This window comes from Lissotriton helveticus, chromosome 7 (assembly GCF_964261635.1).
Source record: "Lissotriton helveticus chromosome 7, aLisHel1.1, whole genome shotgun sequence".
NCBI lineage: Eukaryota > Metazoa > Chordata > Amphibia > Caudata > Salamandridae > Lissotriton > Lissotriton helveticus.
This window is the reverse complement of record NC_136068.1, coordinates 399975817-399997390: the sequence shown is the minus strand read 5'-3', so window position 1 is coordinate 399997390 and position 21574 is coordinate 399975817.

Sequence of the window (21574 nt, the reverse complement as noted above, 5' to 3'; positions counted from 1 at the left end):
CCTCCTTACGGGGGAGGACTGGGGATTCCAAACATTCTTCGATATTTCCAAGCAGCGAAATTAAGATATCTGGCGGAGTGGAGCCGGCCCGAATCGGAGAAGAGATGGCTCTTCCAAGACAGAGCGATGGTGCAATGATCGCTTTGGAAGATGCCTTTCCTGAAGCGATCTGATAGCCTGTCCTACCTCAATAAATCCCCAATCACCCGCACAGTGATGTGAGTGCGGGACACAGTTGCAGTTAAGAGGGGGCTTACCACTTTCCCTTCGCCTCTCACGCCACTATTCAACACTCCCGAATTTACACCGGGGATGGAGAGGCGGGCGTTCTCGCCGTGGCGTACATCGAGCTGCAGGTTGGCGGGCCTTTTATTTGACCTTGATGAGTTCCTCCAGTTCTCCGATCTACCACATTTATATGACATTAAAACCCCGCTATGATTTCAATACTTCCAAATTAGACATTGGTTAACAAAGTCAGAGATCCTCCCCGTAGTAGGTAGAAAGTTGATGACCTATGAGAAATGTCTAATCACTAAACAGTCAGTCAGAAAGCTGATCACAGAACTCTACAAGATGATCTGTCCTCCAGCTCCCTCTCAGCCCTCGGCTGGTCAGAACGCTGGGTAAGAGAGCTGGGGAGAGATCTCTCGGAAAAAGAATGGCAAGCTATATACTACAGGGCCAATCACACGGCCAGGAACATGGCCAGCAGAGAAGCAGCGGTTAAAGTTGCAACATACTGGTACTTGACACCAGTCAGATTAAACAGGGGCAACCCTAACCGCAGCCCAACTTGCTGGAGAGGTTGTGACGAAGAAGGCACACTGACCCATTTATTATGGGAGTGTAAGGAAGTGGGCTACTGGACGGCAGTCCTTCACGACATTGACAAACAATTTGATACTGAAATTCCCCGATTTCCTGCTCATACACTCTTAGGCTTGCCCAACGCACTCACATTCCCACTGAAGTCACTCTGGGGGAGACAGATGGGACTGGCCATGTGAGCAGCTGTTCAACATATTCTATTGCTTTAGGGTACACAGACTCGCCCTACACACACGGGTTGGCTGCATAAACTTTAGTACGTTGTGGGTATGGAGCGTATACAAGACAATCTCACGCACTCGGCGGCCTCCTTTTGTACTATCTGCCACCCTATACTATCCCTCCTAGCGAAGGAATTCAACAAAATCACATGCCCAAAATATTTGCGCCTCCTGCTCCTCACTGACACATCGCCACCAGAAGAATCCCCTGAAGGATAGATACCGGGCAGCCCTCACAATTGCTATCCTAACACGACATGACCATGGCACACCGGTTCTGGGGGAGGGGGGTTTAAGAGGGGAGGGCTTATTTGTTTTGTTTTGTTTTTGGTGTTTCGGAAGTTGATACTTGATCATCTATTGGGATCCTCGGCCCAGTCTTGCAACCGTGGACACTTATTATACCGACAAACTATTGACTTGCGCTATTGTAAGGGGGAGGGGTTGGATTCTGGGACAAATGTCACTGTTCCCACAGGGGAGTACAAGAGACCTGTATTATGTATGTTTCTCTGCCAAAAATGCAATAAAAAAGAGTTAAACAAAAAAAATTGTGCATTACTGATATTATACACCAGCGAGGCTAGACGGATGGGAACCGGGAGGGATTGGGCTATGCTGGTGTCAATGTGGTCACTTGGGTACTCTTACAAATGTACTATGGTCATGTCTGTAGGCATAGGGTTACTGGGATGCAATCCTCCAAGAGATAGACAGCATATACCACACTGATCTACCTAAACTCCCCTCATTCATATTGCTAGGGCTACCAATGCCTTGATGTACCCTCTTAGATCTTGCCGTGGCAGAGCAATCATCCTGTCTCTGGGAGCAGCCAAGCAGGCGCTGCTGGCTAGGTGGCGAACTGAGGAGAAACCCTCCCGATTGGACTGGTTATCTAAGTTATGAGAAATACTGGGGATGGAGAAGATTACAGCCGGCCTCACACGTTCTCTCCCTAAGTTCGATAAAACATTCGGCACCACCATAGAATTCTTGTCCACCGAATTCACAGAACTCACATGCCCGAGATATCTCTGTGTTCTCCAGCTTACTAAGGCTCCTTCCTCCTAGGACGAATGAAGGTAGCTTACCCCGGCCGCCCCGGATGCCCACATGGTGCCCACTCGATTCACAGTACACAACTCGAAGATGGTAAGCTTATCTCCCACCGCTCCTCTCTTCCCTTTCTCTATATTCTTTATTCCAGGAATGCGACTGATCCCCACTGGCCGGTGGATGTAGGTGGCGGCTATTGTTACACTTGTCTTTACAAAATAATAAAATATTTAAACCATAAATTACCATACTGCAGTGCTCCAGCTTGACAGCTGTGGAGGCGTTCGAATGCGTGATCATTATTTTGAATGCAGTGATGCGGAGACTTGCCTTAAAATGAGTTAGGCTAACGCGCGATGTGTGGCACTTGGCAGGGCTGAACACCGCATGATTCTTTCCCTTCTATTCCCTTTCCATTCTATGCCCTGAGTAAACACACAGTCTCAGGGTTCGGCCGGTGGAGTCGGTCTGGTTGCGGATACCGCGTGTCAGCAGCTCTCTGCCATATTGCAGTGGCAAAAGTGTGTGCCACATAGGCACACAATGAGCTCAGGGGTCGAGTCCGTGACGTCGCAGGACACTGTGGCATGGTAAGAGCTGCCTATCATTCCCCCATCAGCACTTACACTAGTGCAGGCTCTAAAACCATTAGGAATGCTGCCCCTCCCTGGCCCGTGTCTCAGGAAACACACATTTAACTAAATTCAAGAGTGCCTTGCTCGACTCACAATGTCTTGGTAGAAATTAGTGATGTTAATATGCCACGTGATGTCCGGTGCCTCTAGCAGGTTTTTTTTGGTGCAAATTTATATAGCGATTCGACAGTGCTAATTAAATTACCATACTGCAGCACTGCAGTTTGACAGCTGAGGAGGCGCTAGAATGTGTGATAATTATTTTGAATGCGGTGATGCGAGGACTTACCTTGAAATGCGTTAGGCTAACGTGTGATGCGTGGCACTTGGCAGGGCTGAGTACATGTACTTGAATGGAATGCCGCGTCTCAGTCTCCCAAAGTCAACCATTCCCTTATGGCTCATTTGTTCAACATCAAAGAAACACAATGGACAAAGAATGGCAAAAGTGGATACAGTTTTAAGATACAGCAGAAAAAAAGTTGCTTTGGCAACCCACACATATTGAAACACGCTCTGATTGCAAGAAGGGTGGTAGGTTTGATCTCCTCTCCAGATCGCTCACCAATAGAATCCATATTCATGCAACTCACTTTCTATCAATAGCTATCCAGTTAGATCTCCTCAAGATTTGCCTCTACCATCCCCTTAATTAAGGATTCACAGCAGTCCCCTTCCTACACTCCCATTATCGGTTCTCCATTGTCCCTCCCTCTAGGGAGGACAATACCAGTGTCACATATCTACTGTGCCTCAGCTGGTGACTACAGGTCCAGATATGATGTTATGTTATAAGCTGTTTTGTAACGCTCTCAATTACTACCGGAGTATCCTGGCGCGGTATACCGCTGGGGAACCCGTCCTGGCTTTCCCTGTGGGATGGTCCCTACTGGGAGTCCCCAAGGTGAAGCCAGGCATCCCCGGCGTTGATGGGGCCGTTGTGGAGATTAGGCAAGCTAATGCCCAGAGTTGCCGAGTGGGACCCCTGGTTAGAGTAGGCACCGAGGCGAGAATTATCTAGTCCGCTGACCCTGGTCCACGACCCTGCCGCGTCGGGAATTGAACCCTGGTCCCGGGCTGACTCCTGCTTCCGGGTCTGCCGCCTCTAACCAGTGAGGCACACCACTCATAGCTGGTTTCACCTAATGACAAAAGCTAAGAAAAACATTTTCACACTCGTGGCTGAAGTATCAAAAGATTCCAATGCAAAAGCTTTTCGTCATCTGACCTTTCCTCATTTGAAAAGGTCTTGGAGCGTATCAGATATGGTTACTTACTCGTATTACGGGTTCGGCAAACGTTAGAATAATTCGCACCCTTGACACTTTATATCCAAACGTCCGAGAGACAGTGAGGAATCCCATAAACAATGAAGAGAAGCACTGTTCAAAGCCTATTCAAGGCAAGGTATTCCAATTGTAATAACAAACGCACTTTCCAAAACAAACACAGCAGTGCCCATTCGTCAATGTGCTGCCTAACATGTCTAAAGAATGGGAAAAAATGTAGGCTGTTAGGCTTTAATAATAGCAATTTGATCCCAAATGGCAGAAATTAAAAAAATCAGGACAAGATGGAGGGTCTTTTAATATTTCAATAAAGGTTCCTACAAAGTGGTAACCCAGACTACAAGAAAGTAACAAATAATTCTATGTCTTAGAATCTTAATTGACAGTCAAACATTAAAAGAGCGTAGCAAGCAAACACGTCTTTTGCACTGGCTCTCAGTCATAAGGTATAATAGACAGATAGCAAGCTCGACAGAATAGAAAAAACAAGTTACTTACCTGGATTCTGTGGTTCTCCCGTATTGATATCTTTCATAGATTCACATGTTTGAATCTTCCCAGTCATCAAGGTGGTAGTCCCACAGTAACAGTAATATAAGCAGTGTTAAAGCATTATCATTAAACCCTCATAGAAAACAATAGATATTAGTAGCCAATTCACATTGTTTTAAAGCATCCAAACTTCAACCAATCAGAGCAGAAACACAGAAGCACTCATCCCCTGCAAGGCCACCATACCTCAGATTTCAGGTGCAAGTGTGATACAGGTAAAAACTGAGATAAGTAATTGGTGAGCCTTAACGGGGAAGGTCGCATGTGGCTGTATGAAATATATCATTATTGGGGAACCACAATGTACAGACAAGTAACTTGTTTTTTCTCCAGTATTGTATCTTTCATGGATTCACATGCTTGAATAAAACTAGTAAGCATTACCAAGGGAACCAAGGAGGTGGGTGAGGCAAACTATCCCACGATGGTAAAAAGAAATAATACAATAGTTCTAAAATCAAAATAGTGAATTCCTCACAAGGATATGAGAGGCATTACCTGACAGACACATAATAAAGGTAAGACAGATAGAGAAAGAGATGATACACTGTAATGTATATGAGCATAAATGTAAGTGTTGCGTACCTTATAAAGCAGGCATCTTATTTATTTATTTATTTTATTTATTTGAAAAGTTTTTTCCAGCCTGACCTTTCTGTGTCCCCTGAAGTGCTTTATGTTATGCTATGCTTTAATAGCGCAGCCTGGCAGTGACTGCCACAACTGCTTTTCTCCAGGAATCCAGGCAGTAGTGCTTTTTAGGTCTCGTGACCTATCAATGCGCATGCGCATTGAGGGGAGCGAGATATAAAGGGGCTTAAACAGAGCTTACCGAGATCGGGCGATTCCATGCAGTGCCCGTGAAAAGCTCGCTCAATGCGTATGTGCATTGCCATAAAAAGCGCATGCACAGACATCAGCCTCCCTCCCACAGTCATCCCCCAGCGTGCGCTGTGCCAACAAGCCTTTGAAGTGAAGCTTAGCTTCACTTCAAAGGTATCCGCTACCCCCGCCCCCTGCTTCACACGTTTCTCGCATTTCTCCTCCCACCCTCGCCTCCCTCGCCCTTCAGCGTGCCTTTTCCTAATGTCCAAAGAGTCTGCGGCTACGTTTCTCCTCAATGTCCTTCCTTCTGTTGTTCACCCTGCTCCCTTTCTTCCTTCGTTCTTTCCTTTCCTTCTTTTGGCCCGTCAGCCTCCCTTTCATTCATATTGTCTGCTCTCGTCTTTCTCTCTCGCAATCTCTCTGGCCCACTCGTACCTTTTTCAGACTCACTATCTCCTTCTTTCATAGCACCTACAATCTAGCTGCCACTGCCCTTCAGTCTCTCTGTGCCCCTCCTCTCCCCGTGCTCTGCCTGCTCTATGCCTGTGCCTCTCTGCGGCTTGACCTGCTCGGTGGATCGTCGTCTTCCATATCTGCATTTGCCCCTCCGGTTTCTCACCGCATGATCTCTTCTTCCTCAAAGCCTGCCATCCTTTCTCTCTTACTCCTTCTTTGTGTCTGTTTCTCAGGCAGTTTCTGCCTTCTATCTCCCCTCCTCTCCCTCCTTCCCTCTCGTCCTCCCTCTCCCTCCCTCCCTCCCCTCACTCTCTCACTCTCCCTCTCTCCCCTCACTCTCTCACTCTCCCTCTCTCCGTCTACCTCTCTCCCTTTCCCTCACTTCCCTCTCCCTCTCTCCTCTCTCCTCCTCTCCCTCTCTCTCTCCTCTCCCCTCTCACCCTCTCTCCTCTCTCCCTCTTTACCTTCCCCCTGCTCTCCTTTTCTCCCTCTCCCCATCTCCCCCTCTGCCTGCTCTCCTCTCTCTCTCCCTCTCTCCCTCCCCTCTCTCTCCCCTCCGTCCTTCGCTCTCGTCCTCCCCTCTCTTCTTACCCTCCCTCTCTCCCTCTACCCTCTCTCCCTTTCTCTCTCTCCCTTTCCCTCACTTCCCTCTCCCTCTCTCCCTTTCCCTCTCTTCCCTCTCCTCTCTCCCCGTCTCCCTTTCCCTCACTTCCCTCTCCCTCTCTCCCTTTCCCTCTCCTCTCTCCCCGTCTCCGTCTCTCTCTCCTCTCTCCCCCTCTCTCTCCCTCTCTCTCTCATCTCTCCCCCCTCTCTCTCTCATCTCTCCCCCTCTCTCTCTTTACCCTCTCCCTGCTCTCCTTTTTCTCCCTCTCCCCATCCCCCACTCAGCACCACCACAGCATCGCTCAGCACCACCACAGCATCACTCAGCACCACCACAGCATCGCTCAGCACCACCACAGCATCGCTCAGCACCACCACAGCATCGCTCAGCACCACCACAGCATCACTCAGCACCACCACAGCATTACTCAGCACCACCACAGCATCACTCAGCACCACCACAGCATCACTCAGCACCACCACAGCATCACTCAGCACCACCACAGCATCACTCAGCACCACCACAGCATCACTCAGCACCACCACAGCATCACTCAGCACCACTACAGCATCACTCAGCACCACTCAGCACCAGCACAGCACCAGCACAGCACCACTCAGCACCAGCACAGCACCACCACAGCACCAGTCTGCACCACCACAGCATCACTCAGCAACACCACAGCATCACTCAGCACCACGACAGCATCACTCAGCAACACCACAGCATCACTCTTCACCACCACAGCATCACTCTTCACCACCACAGCATCACTCTTCACCACCACAGCATCACTCAGCACCACCACAGCATCACTCAGCACCACCACAGCACCACTCAGCACCACTCAGCACCACCACAGCATCACTCAGCACCACCACAGCATCACTCAGTACCACCACAGCATCACTCAGCACCACCACAGCATCACTCAGCACCACCTCAGCACCACTCAGCACCACCACAGCACCACTCAGCACCACCACAGCACCACCACAGCACCACCACAGCACCAGTCTGCACCACCACAGCATCACTCAGCAACACCACAGCATCACTCAGCAACACCACAGCATCGCTCAGCACCACGACAGCATCACTCAGCACCACGACAGCATCACTCTTCACCACCACAGCATCACTCTTCACCACCACAGCATCACTCCGCACCACCACAGCATCACTCAGCACCACCACAGCATCACTCAGCACCACCACAGCATCACTCAGCACCACCACAGCATCACTCAGCACCACCACAGCATCACTCAGCACCACCACAGCATCACTCAGCACCACCACAGCATCACTCAGCACCACTCAGCACCACCACAGCACCACTCAGCACCACCACAGCACCACCACAGCACCAGTCTGCACCACCACAGCATCACTCAGCAACACCACAGCATCACTCAGCAACACCACAGCATCACTCTTCACCACCACAGCATCACTCTTCACCACCACAGCATCACTCTTCACCACCACAGCATCACTCAGCACCACCACAGCATCACTCAGCACCACCACAGCACCACTCAGCACCACTCAGCACCACCACAGCATCACTCAGCACCACCACAGCATCACTCAGTACCACCACAGCATCACTCAGCACCACCACAGCATCACTCAGCACCACCTCAGCACCACTCAGCACCACCACAGCACCACTCAGCACCACCACAGCACCACCACAGCACCACCACAGCACCAGTCTGCACCACCACAGCATCACTCAGCAACACCACAGCATCACTCAGCAACACCACAGCATCGCTCAGCACCACGACAGCATCACTCAGCACCACGACAGCATCACTCTTCACCACCACAGCATCACTCTTCACCACCACAGCATCACTCCGCACCACCACAGCATCACTCAGCACCACCACAGCATCACTCAGCACCACCACAGCATCACTCAGCACCACCACAGCATCACTCAGCACCACCACAGCATCACTCAGCACCACCACAGCATCACTCAGCACCACCACAGCATCACTCAGCACCACTCAGCACCACCACAGCACCACTCAGCACCACCACAGCACCACCACAGCACCAGTCTGCACCACAACAGCATCACTCAGCACCACGACAGCATCACTCTTCACCACGACAGCATCACTCTTCACCACCACAGCATCACTCAGCACCACGACAGCATCACTCAGCACCACCACAGCATCACTCAGCACCACCACAGCATCACTCAGCACCACCACAGCATCACTCAGCACCACCACAGCATCACTCAGCACCACTGCGCCATCACAGCATCAGTCTGTGCAACCATTCAACAACAACTGGTTCAATTATGTTCTCTCAATGTTTCAAGATTTATTACAAATGTTACAAAAAGATGTTAATATTTCACTTCTGTTCTTGGATTTTCGTCACAATAAAATACACTGAACATAATCTTCAAAAAAGTTTTTTACAAAAGTTTAAGCTATTGCCATTATAAATTACAATCACTTTTATTTAAGTATTAATTACTTAAAAAATTAAAAGCCACTGTTCTTTGTAATATAAATACATCTAAGTCAAGTAAATACAAATCATGTTGCATTACAAATGCTATAGGTGTCACATTTGCGAAAGTTATAACTATTGGCATTGTAAATGACAAAGATATTAATTTAGCTATTTTCAAAACAAAAATAAAAAAATTGTCATTTACAAGACCAATAGCTCCAACTTTTCTAATGCGAGACCTATTGCATTTCCAATGCTTGTTGAAGGTGTGGGCAGTAACCCACAGTGCTGCCCTTCGGATGTCAGGCAATGACACTCCTGCCAGCAGGGCTAAAGAAAATATACTACAAACAGTGGTGTAACGAAACTTGAGGGGGCCCCCCTGCAAAATACATGGAGGGGGCCCCCCACGTGGCCCGGCCCACCACCTACCACTTTGCCCCACTTTGGATGGATTGACAGATGGGTGGGTGGACGGTGGTATGGATGGATATGGGTGGATGGATGGATGGATGGTTGTGTGGCTGGGGATAGATGGATGGACTGATGAATGGATGAACAGACGAAGGTACGGATTTATTGACGGATGCAGATGATGGATGGATGGATGTGTGGCTGGGGATAGATGGATGGACTGATGAATGGATGAGCAGACGAAGGTACGGATTGATGGATGGATGTAGATGGATAGGTGGAGGGATGGATGGATAGGTGGAGGGATGGATGGATAGGTGGAGGGATGGGTGGATAGGTGGATGACAGATGGGTGTGTGGTGGCTGGGCGGACGGATAGATGGATTAATGAACGAATGCGTGTGGGGCTAGGGATGGACGGATGGATATATGGCTGGGGATGGCTGGACGGGTGGACTGAAGTACGGATGGATGGATGGATGGATGGATGAAAGGATGGGTGTGTGGCTGGGGATGGATGGGAAAATGGATGGATGAAAGGATAGGTGTGTGACTGGGGATGGTTGCATGGGCGGACGGATGGGTGGATGGATGGAAGGATGGGTGTGTGGCTGGGGGGATGGGCAGACCGACAGATGGATAGATGGGTGGATGAACGGATGTGTGTGTGGCTAGGGATGGACGGATTGATTTGTGGCTAGGGATGGAGGGATGGACGGATGGATGGACAGAGGTATGGCTGGATGGATGAAAGGATGGGTGTATGGCTAGGAATGGATGGCTGAATGGATGGATGGACGGATGGATGGATGCAGGAGCGGGTGATGCAGTTAAGCTCGGCGGGCGGGTGATGTTGACTCATGTTGGAATAGTATTTATTTAATTTACTCTATTCTATCATCTAGATTTCCCCCCTTCGGCGCTTAACTGCACCGGTCGCTGCTGGATGGATGGATGAATGGATAGTTGAATGGATGGATGGACGGGTGGATGGAATGATGGGTGTGTGACTGAGGATGGTGGATGACTGGTTGGGTGGATGCTTGGTTGGATGGATGGATGTCTGGGTAAGTGGAATGGGTGGACTGGATTTGAAGGTTAGAATGCACATGACGTAGTAGGCAGTGGGAGGTGACAGGACACTAGGGCCAACTGGGGGTCTGATTTCAGAAGTAGGCATGTGGCACTGGTGGCTGGGAGGCAAAGAGGTGCCAGTCACAGACCCTCTTCTCCCCAGGCCTGTAAGGGGTGCCACAGTAAGCAGACCCTTCCTTAAGCTTCTCTCTAGAGTCTCAACACCCTAAAGGGACCACGGGCCTTTGCCAGACTGTCACCGGCTCATCAGTGAGTGGGCGCCCCATGCCACCCAGACTTGGCCTGTGATTCTCTGCCCCTAAAGGCCTATCCACAGCATCTCTCCAGTGCTCCTGTGAGCCGCCATTGTCCAGCTGAACAGCCCCCAGTGCCCAGAGTCAATGCCCAATGTTTACAATCAGCCTCGCCCAGTCCCCGGGCACCTGGCCCTACCTCGTAAACACACTTGCTTGCCATGCCAGCACTCTAGTGCTCCTTGTTAGCCCTCCCAGAGAGCCCTTTAGGAACCCTCAAACTGCCTGTTATTCGTCAAGCACGCCCCTGACCTTGAATGTACCCAGGCCCGGTAATAGCGGGAGGGCCAGGTGGGCCAGGCCCACCCAATGTAGCCCCATGGCCCTCCCAAAGCGGATTTGCAAGCAGAAAAACATTGTTTGTTCTTTTTCGTTATGATTTATTTGGGCCAGCGCCCTCGCTTTCTCATCCTAATTGTTTATTAAACATGATATGCACCAATGCCATGGGCTGCTTGAAGCGCCTGGAAACAGGCGTGAAGTCAGTGAGGATGGCTGTTATCAATGAGCGCATGTGAAAAGGAGGGAAGCCTGTGACACTCCTACCAGATCAAAAGAGACACAAAAGCTCTCATCACACAGTATTTAAGAGATACTACAGGGCCACAATAATCTGATAGTATTTTGCCATCCCATGGTAAGTAATTGAAAATGTGGAATTAGTATTTATATCTTAGTGGGCTTTTGTGCTATTCTTAAAGTGCAGCACTATATACTGCAAATACCGCACACATCCTTTGACTTTTCTGAAGTGAAGACTTTTGACAAGTTTCACTAATACAACACAGATACAGCATTGACTGGGGCAGTGCAAGTTCTTATTAAACGAAAAAAACACTGGCGGGTGTCCTGTGGCAGCACTGCCTACTTTTAATTTCCAGCGGTACACGCTGATGGCTGAGTCTAATATAATTACACCTCAATTATGGCACAAACATCACACATTGCGGGGAGCAACAGTGACTGAGTATTCGTTTTATTCTCTTTTTTTGTCATATGAATAGATACAAATGGAATGTAGCACTGCTCTAGCCCCTTAGATCATAAAGAGATAAGATACTCCTGTGGGCTAATGCACTTGCTTCAAAGATGTTCCTATAATCTGTGACTTAGTAAGTTAAAATCTTGTCAGCCTTTCATTACTTACACAAGAGTGGGACAACTTGTATGTCCTTACATCAGTATAAATATTCTGAGCTTCTCCGTGTCTCTGATCTGGGTAAACACAGATATTTAAGCTTCAAATAAATCTGGTCTTTTGGGGCATATCAAAAGCTAGAACACATAACACACTAATGTTGTCGATTAACTAGCAGCTGGGATGGTTTCTTTTCAACAGAAGTCCTGAAAACCAAGGTCAACAGTTTTCATACCTGTGGCTCTCTAGGGCAGGGAAGATTATCAACAATTATAGAATTTTGATGAGGAAATGGGGATGAGGTGCAGGGATGAGAAATGGAGGAGGGTGATTAGAGGAGAATGTGAGGATAAAAAAGATGAAGGTAAGAAAAAAGGATAAAACAAAAGAATGGTAAAGAAAGAGATGGGTGAAATAAGAGTAACCGAGTGAGTAGAAGGCAAGAGAACACATTTAACAGATGTTGATTAGAGAAGAGTATGAGGGTGATGAGTGTTAAACTAGAAAAGGTGATGGTGTTTGAGTTGGATGAAGGAAGATGAAAGAGGACTCTGGGAAAGCAGTATACAGGAGCAGGCGAATGATGAGCAAATTGGGTGATGCAAGTAGACTGGTGATTGATAGGCATGTACTAGGAGAGGGTGATAAGATGGGAGTAGTAGGAGAGGAGTATGAAATGTTGAAGGAGGAAGATGAGTGGTGAAAGATAAAAATGATGAGAAAGGAAGGTGATCAGAGAGAAGGTTGGTGAGCAAATGATAATTTGGGGGAAATGGAGTGTTAAGAGGAGAGTGGTAGAACTCAAGGACGAGGACGATGATGGGAATAAGATATACTAGTAGGAGAAAGTAGGAAAACAGGAAAGAGGAGGGGACAAGCTAATCACACTTTAGAAGAGATAGTTCAGTGTTGAAGCATTCACATAAGGTGTATGTTTTCTTGGGTTTCACCTAGAATGCATTCTGCTCAAAGAGCTGACAGTCAAATATTGTTTGACAAACTAGCCACCAAATTGAAGGACCACTTGTCATTCTCAGAAGTTGTAATCTTTGCACAGTGGGAAGCTAGGGGTTGAAACAGACCTCTGTTTGAAGTTTGGTTGGTTCAGCTTAGGTTGGCAACTTTGATTGATCATCAGTTGTTACTTCTCTTATTTGGAGTACATGTACCGCAGTAGGCACTATCCAAAACTTTTTTTTAAAAGTTGCATAGGCTATTACTTCTTCTTTAAAACATGTATGGCTTTCAAGTGTTTGTAGATGTTCTGCATGCTCATGAGCACACTATGTAAATAATTCAGGCCTTGTTGCTGCTTTCATTCCAAATGGTAAAGGCCACCAGGGAAGAACAGGAACAGGTGCAGGGCAGCAGGATTGCACACATCCATGCACCCACATAAGTACAGCACTATCCCTCATGCAGCAGTAGGAAATACAAGACTGACAAAAGAGGGTGAGGTGGAGAGAGTCACGGTTGAGATAGATATAAAGAAGAATAGGTGAAGCAGAGAGAAGGTAGGGTTATAGGTAGGAGAGTGATGATGAGAGGGAGGAGGGTGAGGCAGAGGGAGGATAGTGAGAAAGAGAGAGGGGGTTGACTGGTGAGCCAGAGACAGAGAGGAGGGTGAAGAAAAGAGAGTTGGGTGAGATAGAGAGAAGAATGGAGTGGAGGTGGAGGCGCAGTCAGACGACGGAGAGGTGGAGAGAGAGAGGGGAGAGTGAAGCAGAAAGAGGTGAGTCAGATGAGAAAAAGATGGGGGTGGGTCAAACAGAGAGGAAGCCGAGCCAGGGAGAGAGAAGGGAGAGGTGGAGAAATAGGAGGGTGAGGCAGAGGAAGTGGAAGGAGAGATGAAAAGAAAAGGGGAAAATAGAAAAGAAAAGAGGGGGAGGTGGGTAGGTTAGCAGGGTGAAGTGGAAAGGAAGGAGGTTGAGGTGGAAAGAGAGATGGATGAGGAGGGGAGAAAGGTTCATGTGGTAGAGAGAAAAAAGCCTGATGCAGAGAGAACAGAAGAGATTAAGCACGTAGGTGAAACCTCAAGAAAGGCAGAACGAAAACTAATGTACATGCTCTCAGCAGTAGGTACAGTATGCAGCTCAGCCCCCCTTCAAAGCCCCTCCAGCATGCCTGATCCCAACTCACTGATACCTGGGAAATGCTATGCAACTCCATTCATCTTCACGGCCCACCCATGCTTTCTCTTGGCCTTCCAGAACCTGAATCCTGGAGCCGGGCCTGAATGTACCCCTCGGGGCAACTCCTAGTGCCTGGAGTCAGCAGCCCCCTCACCCGTGCCCACTACAGGCCATGTCGCTCCGCCCGTAACCACCTGCTCTTGTATGCCCCCACCCCCAGCCCCAAGGTCTGTGAACACCCCACAGGGCCCTCGGCAGAACCATCTCTCCAAAACCGTGAGCTGGTTCTGCCTACCTTCCTCAAGTGAATTGCCATCGGCGGCGACCCCTCACCCCACGCAGGCAACACTCTGTCATGAAGAGCACACGGCGAGCACTGGCAGGGCAGCTCTGCTCAACAGTGCTTGCTCTTGCTGGGTGAGGGGGCCCCTGGAGCACAGGGGGCACAATGCAGGGACTGTGGGGGCCTGTGTTACGCTCCTGGTCCACAGTCAAACACTGAATCTTACTGTAGTCATCCTTCCAGGCCTTCTGCAAGTCCATCACCCACTCCTGCAATTAAAAAACCCTGGCCTGGCTTCCTGTAGAATCAGTGGCTTCCTAAAATTCAACAATAAAGGGTTACTTACATTTCTTCAGAGCAGTGTCACCGTATCCACTGTCTCTGCAAAAGAACAGAGCATGCTGGTGTCTGCTGAATATCAGGACAAGCAAGGTGCAGGGCTGAGGGGTGCCAGGCCTCCTGCACCTGGGGCGGGGGGGGAAGTGGGGGGGGGGGTAAGCCCCTTTGAGTGCACACACAGAGTTCTATCACCTGTCTCTCCCTCTCAGCATTGCTTCTTCCTTTTGACCTTCTCCTGATCACTGCTCTGTCCACTGTTTCTTTCTGCACTCCAGCACTCTGGTTTCCTTATAAATCATGGGGTGCCTTCCCTTCCAGGCCTCCGTACACAAGCAAGAAACAAAAGCTATAAATTGTAACTGTTTTTTTTGTGTGTAAGATCTTCAGAAAACTGCTTCCTGCCCAAAGAAAGGCTAAAGGTGGTTATAACTGGTGTGCAGTGCTCAGGCCTGTGCTTCAGCACTCTCTTCACTGTGGGGGGAGGGGGCCCCTTCAAGTGTAGGGAAACCTGGAGCTGAAAACTTGAAATTCTCCAGGTTAAGTCAGCTCTGTGCTCCCTCAGGGGAGCAGTGCCCTCTCTGGGGCCCCCCCGACCCCCATCCTTGTCCCGGGCCTGGCTCGTGGCTCTGACTGACGAAAAACAATGTTGATACTTTGTTTCTCTTCAGTCCACAGCACGTGCAGGGCAGGCTGCATTAAGGGAGACAGAAGGGGCCCCTTCACTTACTAAAGACTGCCCCCCCCCCCCACAGTGTGTGTCCTCTGTCTTCCATCACAGGCCTGTCTTCTCCTCAAGCTCCTTTCCTCATTGGTTTCACTTCCTCTTCTCTTGCTCTTCTTGCCTCCCCCCCCTATCTGTCTCCACTCCTTCGCTGTGTGTCCTACCCCTGCTTCGTGAGCCTGGTACACTTTCAGAGGCCCGGGCTTGGACTGGAGACCAATTATTAAGAGGAGGGAGGGCCGGCCTGCGCACCTTAAGTAATAAAGATGCCGTGGCGTGCCTTGCTGGCTCTGCTCAGACTGAGGGGCCCCCCAGAGCGTAGGGCCCCCCCCGCACTGCGGGGGCCTGTGTTACGCCCCTGACTACAAATGGTTCTGTTGGGCGAACAGTTTCCTAGCATTCCATCATTAATGTACAGAATTAAAGAAACACACACAGATGAGATTAATCAAACTTAGTATATTATACTTTTTTTCTTTTTTGTATATGTAGGGCTGTCACAAAAACAAGTTTATAATTGAAAAAACAAAAACGTGACTTGTGAGTGAATGAGTGATCCTAAAGTGACTAGGTGTTTAAGTGAAAACAATATATACAGCGCAATTGTTTAAAAACAATATATAAAATGTATGAATCAATCGACATCCACCCTATGTCAACAAATCTCCAGCAACCCTGCTCTGGGTCCTTTTCTTTTTGGGGCTGGAGAACTTAGGATATGGCTCGTCAAGATATGTGAATGTTTCAACCCAAGAAAGGGCGTTAATTTTTTTTGTCAAATCTGTTTATTGCCATTTATATTATTCATTACAAAAAGGGGGTGGTGATGGACAGAGTATCTGAGTTAATCAGAACACTCCTACCCAGTCAACAGATCAGGGCTTGATCCATCGCCGTTTTTTAGCTCCAAAATAATTACAAAAAGGGGGTGGTGATGGACAGAGTTATTCAGGCATTACAGTACATGTGGCATATCATACATCACATCTATTTGATTATGTCAAACATTCGTGCGTATGTAGCACAGCAAGTCCTCTAGGTGCTGCAGTTGTACACATGAGTATTACAGGGTTTAGTGTATGCACCAGGATATGTCCACGACCTAGGGGAGCCTATGCACCCCAGCCCTGTGTACAGAAATGATTTTTATATAATAACTATAAAATTTCTTTTCAAATCAGAACAAACAAACTGCGGCATGAACACAGATATACATTATGTGCTGACCCCTCCCTATCCCAGCCCCCCCCGCTCCCTCCGTTCGCACGCGCCTCCAACCTCCACTGTTCCCCTGTGGTGTAGCACTGTGTATTGCACCAGTCAAGATGTCGGGTGTACTGCCCGCAGTGCGCCGCCCCATCGCCCCAATGGGCCCAGCTAATCCCCTGCCACCCCCCCCCCGCTCGCAGTTCTTTCTGCTGACTGTAGGGCGTTAAGCATACGTTCCCAGTGCTCTGCAATAGGTTCCCTGCGGAGCCCCACTGTTTCCTCCCGTCTTATGGCAGTCCATTCCGCCCGAGCCCATGCTTGGAGGGACAGGGTCCAAACCCGCACGCTAGGCGGGTCCTGCGCCTTCCACCTCTTGTGAGGAGGCGCGTTGCCACTACCATCCCCAGATCCAAGAAGTGGGACGATACCTTATCTTTGGGAGGTCTCTTAAAATGATGCAAGAGGTATTCAGGCCAGTTGCAGGGGATGGTGCGTCCAGTACATTGCTTAAGGAGCTTGCTAATGTCCCTCCAGTAAGTGCCCAGCCCTGGACAAGTTCACAGAAGATGGAGAAAATCTGCACTCACCTCACCACATCTAGGGCAGGGCGCATCAGTTCGGTGGAAGTATTTGTTTAATAAGTCAGGAGTAAGATAGACCCTGTGTACAATATAGACTTGGATTTGGCGTAAGCGCATATTTGTGGGAATGCGCACTGGACTTTTAAGGATTTTCTCCCACTCTTTATCGGCCCAGGTCCCGCTCCCATTTGCCCTGCAGTGGGTCCAAATTTACCGGACCGGGACCGGAGTTCTGCCACCGCTCGTCCCAAGTTCCTGTCAAATATGTCAGACGGCTGGCGATAAATCTGGATCCCCAGGTACTTAAATGTGTTCGCTTTCCATTGGATTCTCGTGCCATGTAGATGGTATTCTGGATCGTCCACTTCGCTGCTAAATGCATAGAGGCAGGACTTGCCTGCGTTCACCCGGAGCGATCCACGAAATGGCTCAGCAGATGGGCCAGTTGCTCCGGAATGCAACCCACATCCCTGACGAACACCAACAGGTCATCAGCATATAGTGATACCTGGTGGATAGCATCGTCCAGAGGGATGCCATCACCCAGGGTCTGTCTCATGGCTGCAGCCAGGGGTTCCATGGCCAGTGCGAAGAGCAATGGGGACAGAGGGCACCCCTGTCGGGTGCCCCTGCCCATCGCCACTGCCTCCGAGGCATATGGCCCCAGCCTCACTCGAACCACTGGGTTTCGGTACAAGAGGTCAGCCATCTGCAGGAAGGTTACGTCCAACTCGTATCTCTCTAACACCGACGACGGGTAGCCCCACTCTAGACAGTCAAAGGCCTTTTCAAGATCTAACACCAGGCACCCTGCTAGGCCAGTCTCTCGTCGCCTCCGCCGCAACCCTGTTATGTTATGTTATGTTATGTTAATAAAGCATTTATTGAGCGCACTATCACCGGTTGGTTTCTTGGCACTAAAATCAACAGAGCATAGTCATGGTTGTGAGATGGAGAGTTATTGGTATGCTTATCTGTAGAGCCAGGTCTTTAAAGCTTTCCGGAATGAGAGGAGGTCCTGGCAGGTCCGAATCTCAAGAGGGAAGGTGTTCCACAGACCAGGAGCCAGTATTGCAAACCTGCGACCACCAGAGCGCTTGAGTTTAGCAGGGGGTATCTGAAGGAGGCCGTGATGGGAAGAACGGAGGTTACGGGCTGGTACATACCTTGTAATGAGTTGGTTAATAAATTTGGGACTTCTTCAATGTAAAGATTTAAAAATCATACATCCTGTTTTGAAGGTGCAACGTTGGACCACCGGAAGCCAATGGAGTTTCATGAGTAAGGGAGTGGCTGAGTGCCACCTAGGTTGATTCAAAATCAATCTGGCTGCAAAGTTTTGCACCATCTGGAGTCGTTTTGACAGGTAAAGGGGGAGACCTAAGTAAATAGAGTTTGCGTAGTCCAGATGGGACAAAACGGTGGCAATCACTACCTGGGTAACCGCTTCCAGGGTAAGAAAGCGCCGGACCTTCCTGATTTGCCTCAATTGAAAAAAGCACTTAGAGACCACCTGACCCACTTGTGCTTTTAGTGAGAGATCGCAGTCCACAGTGACCCAAAAGTCTTTGCCGATGTTGATGGAGTCGGGGCTTCACCTAAATCCGGCGGCCAATTAGGGGGCCCCAGTATTTGGCGCTGTCTCCGGTGAGAACTAACTCGGTTTTTCCCGGGTTTAATTTCAGCTGATTTTGATCCATCCAGGCTTTAATGTAGCTCATGGTCGATTGAAAGTGCAATATGGAGGTATCAGAATTGTCAATCGTAAACAGCAGCTGTAAATCGTCAGCGTAGTTAAATACCGTCACCTGCTCAGCTCTAAGGGCTTGTATCAATGGAAGGATATAGAGGTTGAACAGGTGGGGTGACAGGGAAGAGCCCTGTGGAACTCCGCATGTAACGAACTGTTTTGAACCAACTAGGTTTCCAAGACGTACTGCCTGAGAGCGGTTCTTCAGAAAGGACATCAGCCAGCGGGCCGCCGTGCCCCGGATGCCTGCCTGTCCGACACGGTCGATCAGAATGTTATGGTCGACCGTGTCAAACGCGGCCGACAAATCCAGGAGCACCAGAGCCTGAGGAGAACGTCTGTTTGCGCAGTCCCGGAGAGTATCCAGGACTGTAGTTACCACTGCCTCCGTTGAATGAGCAGTTCGAAATCCTGCCTGGTGGTGCTCAAAACAGCCAGAATCCTCTAGAAAGTTAGAGAGGCATTTGGCTACATGAGCCTCCAACACCTTTGCCAAATAAGGCAATAAGAAGATGGGCCGGTAGTTTGCCTTACAGGATGGATCAGCCCCAGGTTTTTTTAAGAGCGGTATGACCGTGGCTTCCTTAAAGGCCAGGGGAACAAGTCCAGAGGACAAAGAATCGTTTAAGAGCACCAAGGCCGGAGCCGGAAGGACGGAAAAGCACTCTTTTAGGATGTACGGGGGACACCTATCTGAGGGGGCGCCAGATTTGACTGTTGTTAATAGTTCCTGAAAATGATCCTGGGTAATTAATGGAAAGTTGCTGAGAGTACCAGAACTATTGTTGATGATTACCATGCCGGTAGTAATTGGAGTCACCGACTGGGGGATGCTGGCTTTAATGTCCATGATTTTCTCACTGAAATAGGTGTTGAGTGAGTTACAGAGGGACTGGGACGGGATTATCCTAGGACGGACATTGTTCAGGTTAATTAGTTCATTAAGGATGGAAAAGATGTCCTTGGATCTATTTGAGGATTTGAGTACTCGAGAGGAAAAATAAGTCACCTTCGCAGCGGAAATTGCGCTCATATATTCCTTCCTGGCCCTTATAAATTTGATCTTTAACTCAGGGTCATAAATGCGACACCATTGGCGTTCCAACTGCCGCAGGGCCAATTTCCTAGTTTTTAAGTCAGAGGAGAACCATCTTTGGGCGTCGGCGCGCCGTGCCAGTCTGACTTTTTTATAAGGGGCATGCAGATCAGAAGCGGCTTGTAGTCAGCCGGAGAGGTTAATTTCTAAAGAATTAATGTCACCATGAAAGGTGGGAGTAGTATTGGCTAGTGACTGTAGGAATGCTGCTCTATCCATAGCATTCCAGTTCCTCGCTAATCCACCTGTAGCCACTTTCGGTGTCCTAACAGAAGGAAAACATAAATTAAATTTAAGGATAAAGTGATCTGACCAAAGACAAGGGAGAATTGTCGGGGTTGTTACACATGTAGTGTTGGTCCACACCTGACCTAAAATGTGGCCCTTACAGTGAGTAGGAGAAGGCACTAATTGTAGAAAGTTTAAGTTTGACATAAGTTCCGTCAATTCGCCCGATTGAGCGCTTTCCATAGGGTCATTAAACCAATAATTTAGGTCACCTACTAAGAGGATCCTGGCGTGGTCCAGAGCTAAGTTAGCAACTTGATCACTCGGTGCCAAAGGGAATGTTGGCATTGAGTTAGGAGGTCTATACAAGAGGACACACGCCATCGTCATATGGGAAGAATCAATCTTTAACACTAGATTGTTCGTGTTTGGTAGCGTTAGGCAGGTCAGAGTGGTAACTTCCAAGCTTGTGCGGATAACTGCCGCTACCCCCCGCCCACTTTCCCAGTGTCCCGATCTGCATGGATGATGTAATAGTTAGGTGGGAGGGCTGCTATAATATCAGGGGCGGAGTCGGGGGTCAGCCAGGTCTCTGTAAGTAGGAGAATATCCGGTTTCTCCATATCCGGCAACAGGAAGATATCCATCTGGTTTTTCACCAGAGAGCGAGTGTTTAAATAAAGGATAGCAAGTGAATGGGAGTGTAAACCAGAATTGGCTTGACTGTTTGCAGGGACTACAGAAGAGAAACCCTCAGTCAAGATACCGTATCTCCTAGCCCGTGTGAGTGTCTCATTCGACAGGTGACCTTGGCCTGTATTATATTCCAGTAACTGTACTCTGGAATAATAGGTAGGACATATAGCATGGTCTGCCCCTAGTCCCGGCTGGTCGCGGACGGGCGCAGACGGGCTTGTCTTTGGCGCGTCTTCGGCGCGCCCGCACGCTCGTCCGCTGCGCTTCCTAGTTAGGAGAGTCATTTTATAGACGTAAAGGTGGGAGGGGCCTGAAATATCTCCTGAGGTTCAGGGAAGTGGACCGCGCCGGCACAAAACCATTTTGATCCGAGTGAACTAGGTGGGGGATCACTGGTGACAGGCGCTCTGCAAGGATTTTGGCAAAGACTTTGTAGTCTACATTAAGCATTGCCAGCGGGCGGTAGGAACCCAGGGCTGTATGGTCTATGTCTGGTTTGGGCAGTGATACCAGAAATGCCTCCCGTAGAGACGGTGGGAGTACGCCTGCGTCTATCGCTGCATTGTACAGTTGAAGGAGTCGGGGCGCTAGGATTTCCCTGTTTGCTTTGTAGTATTCGGCCAGCAGGCCATCGGGC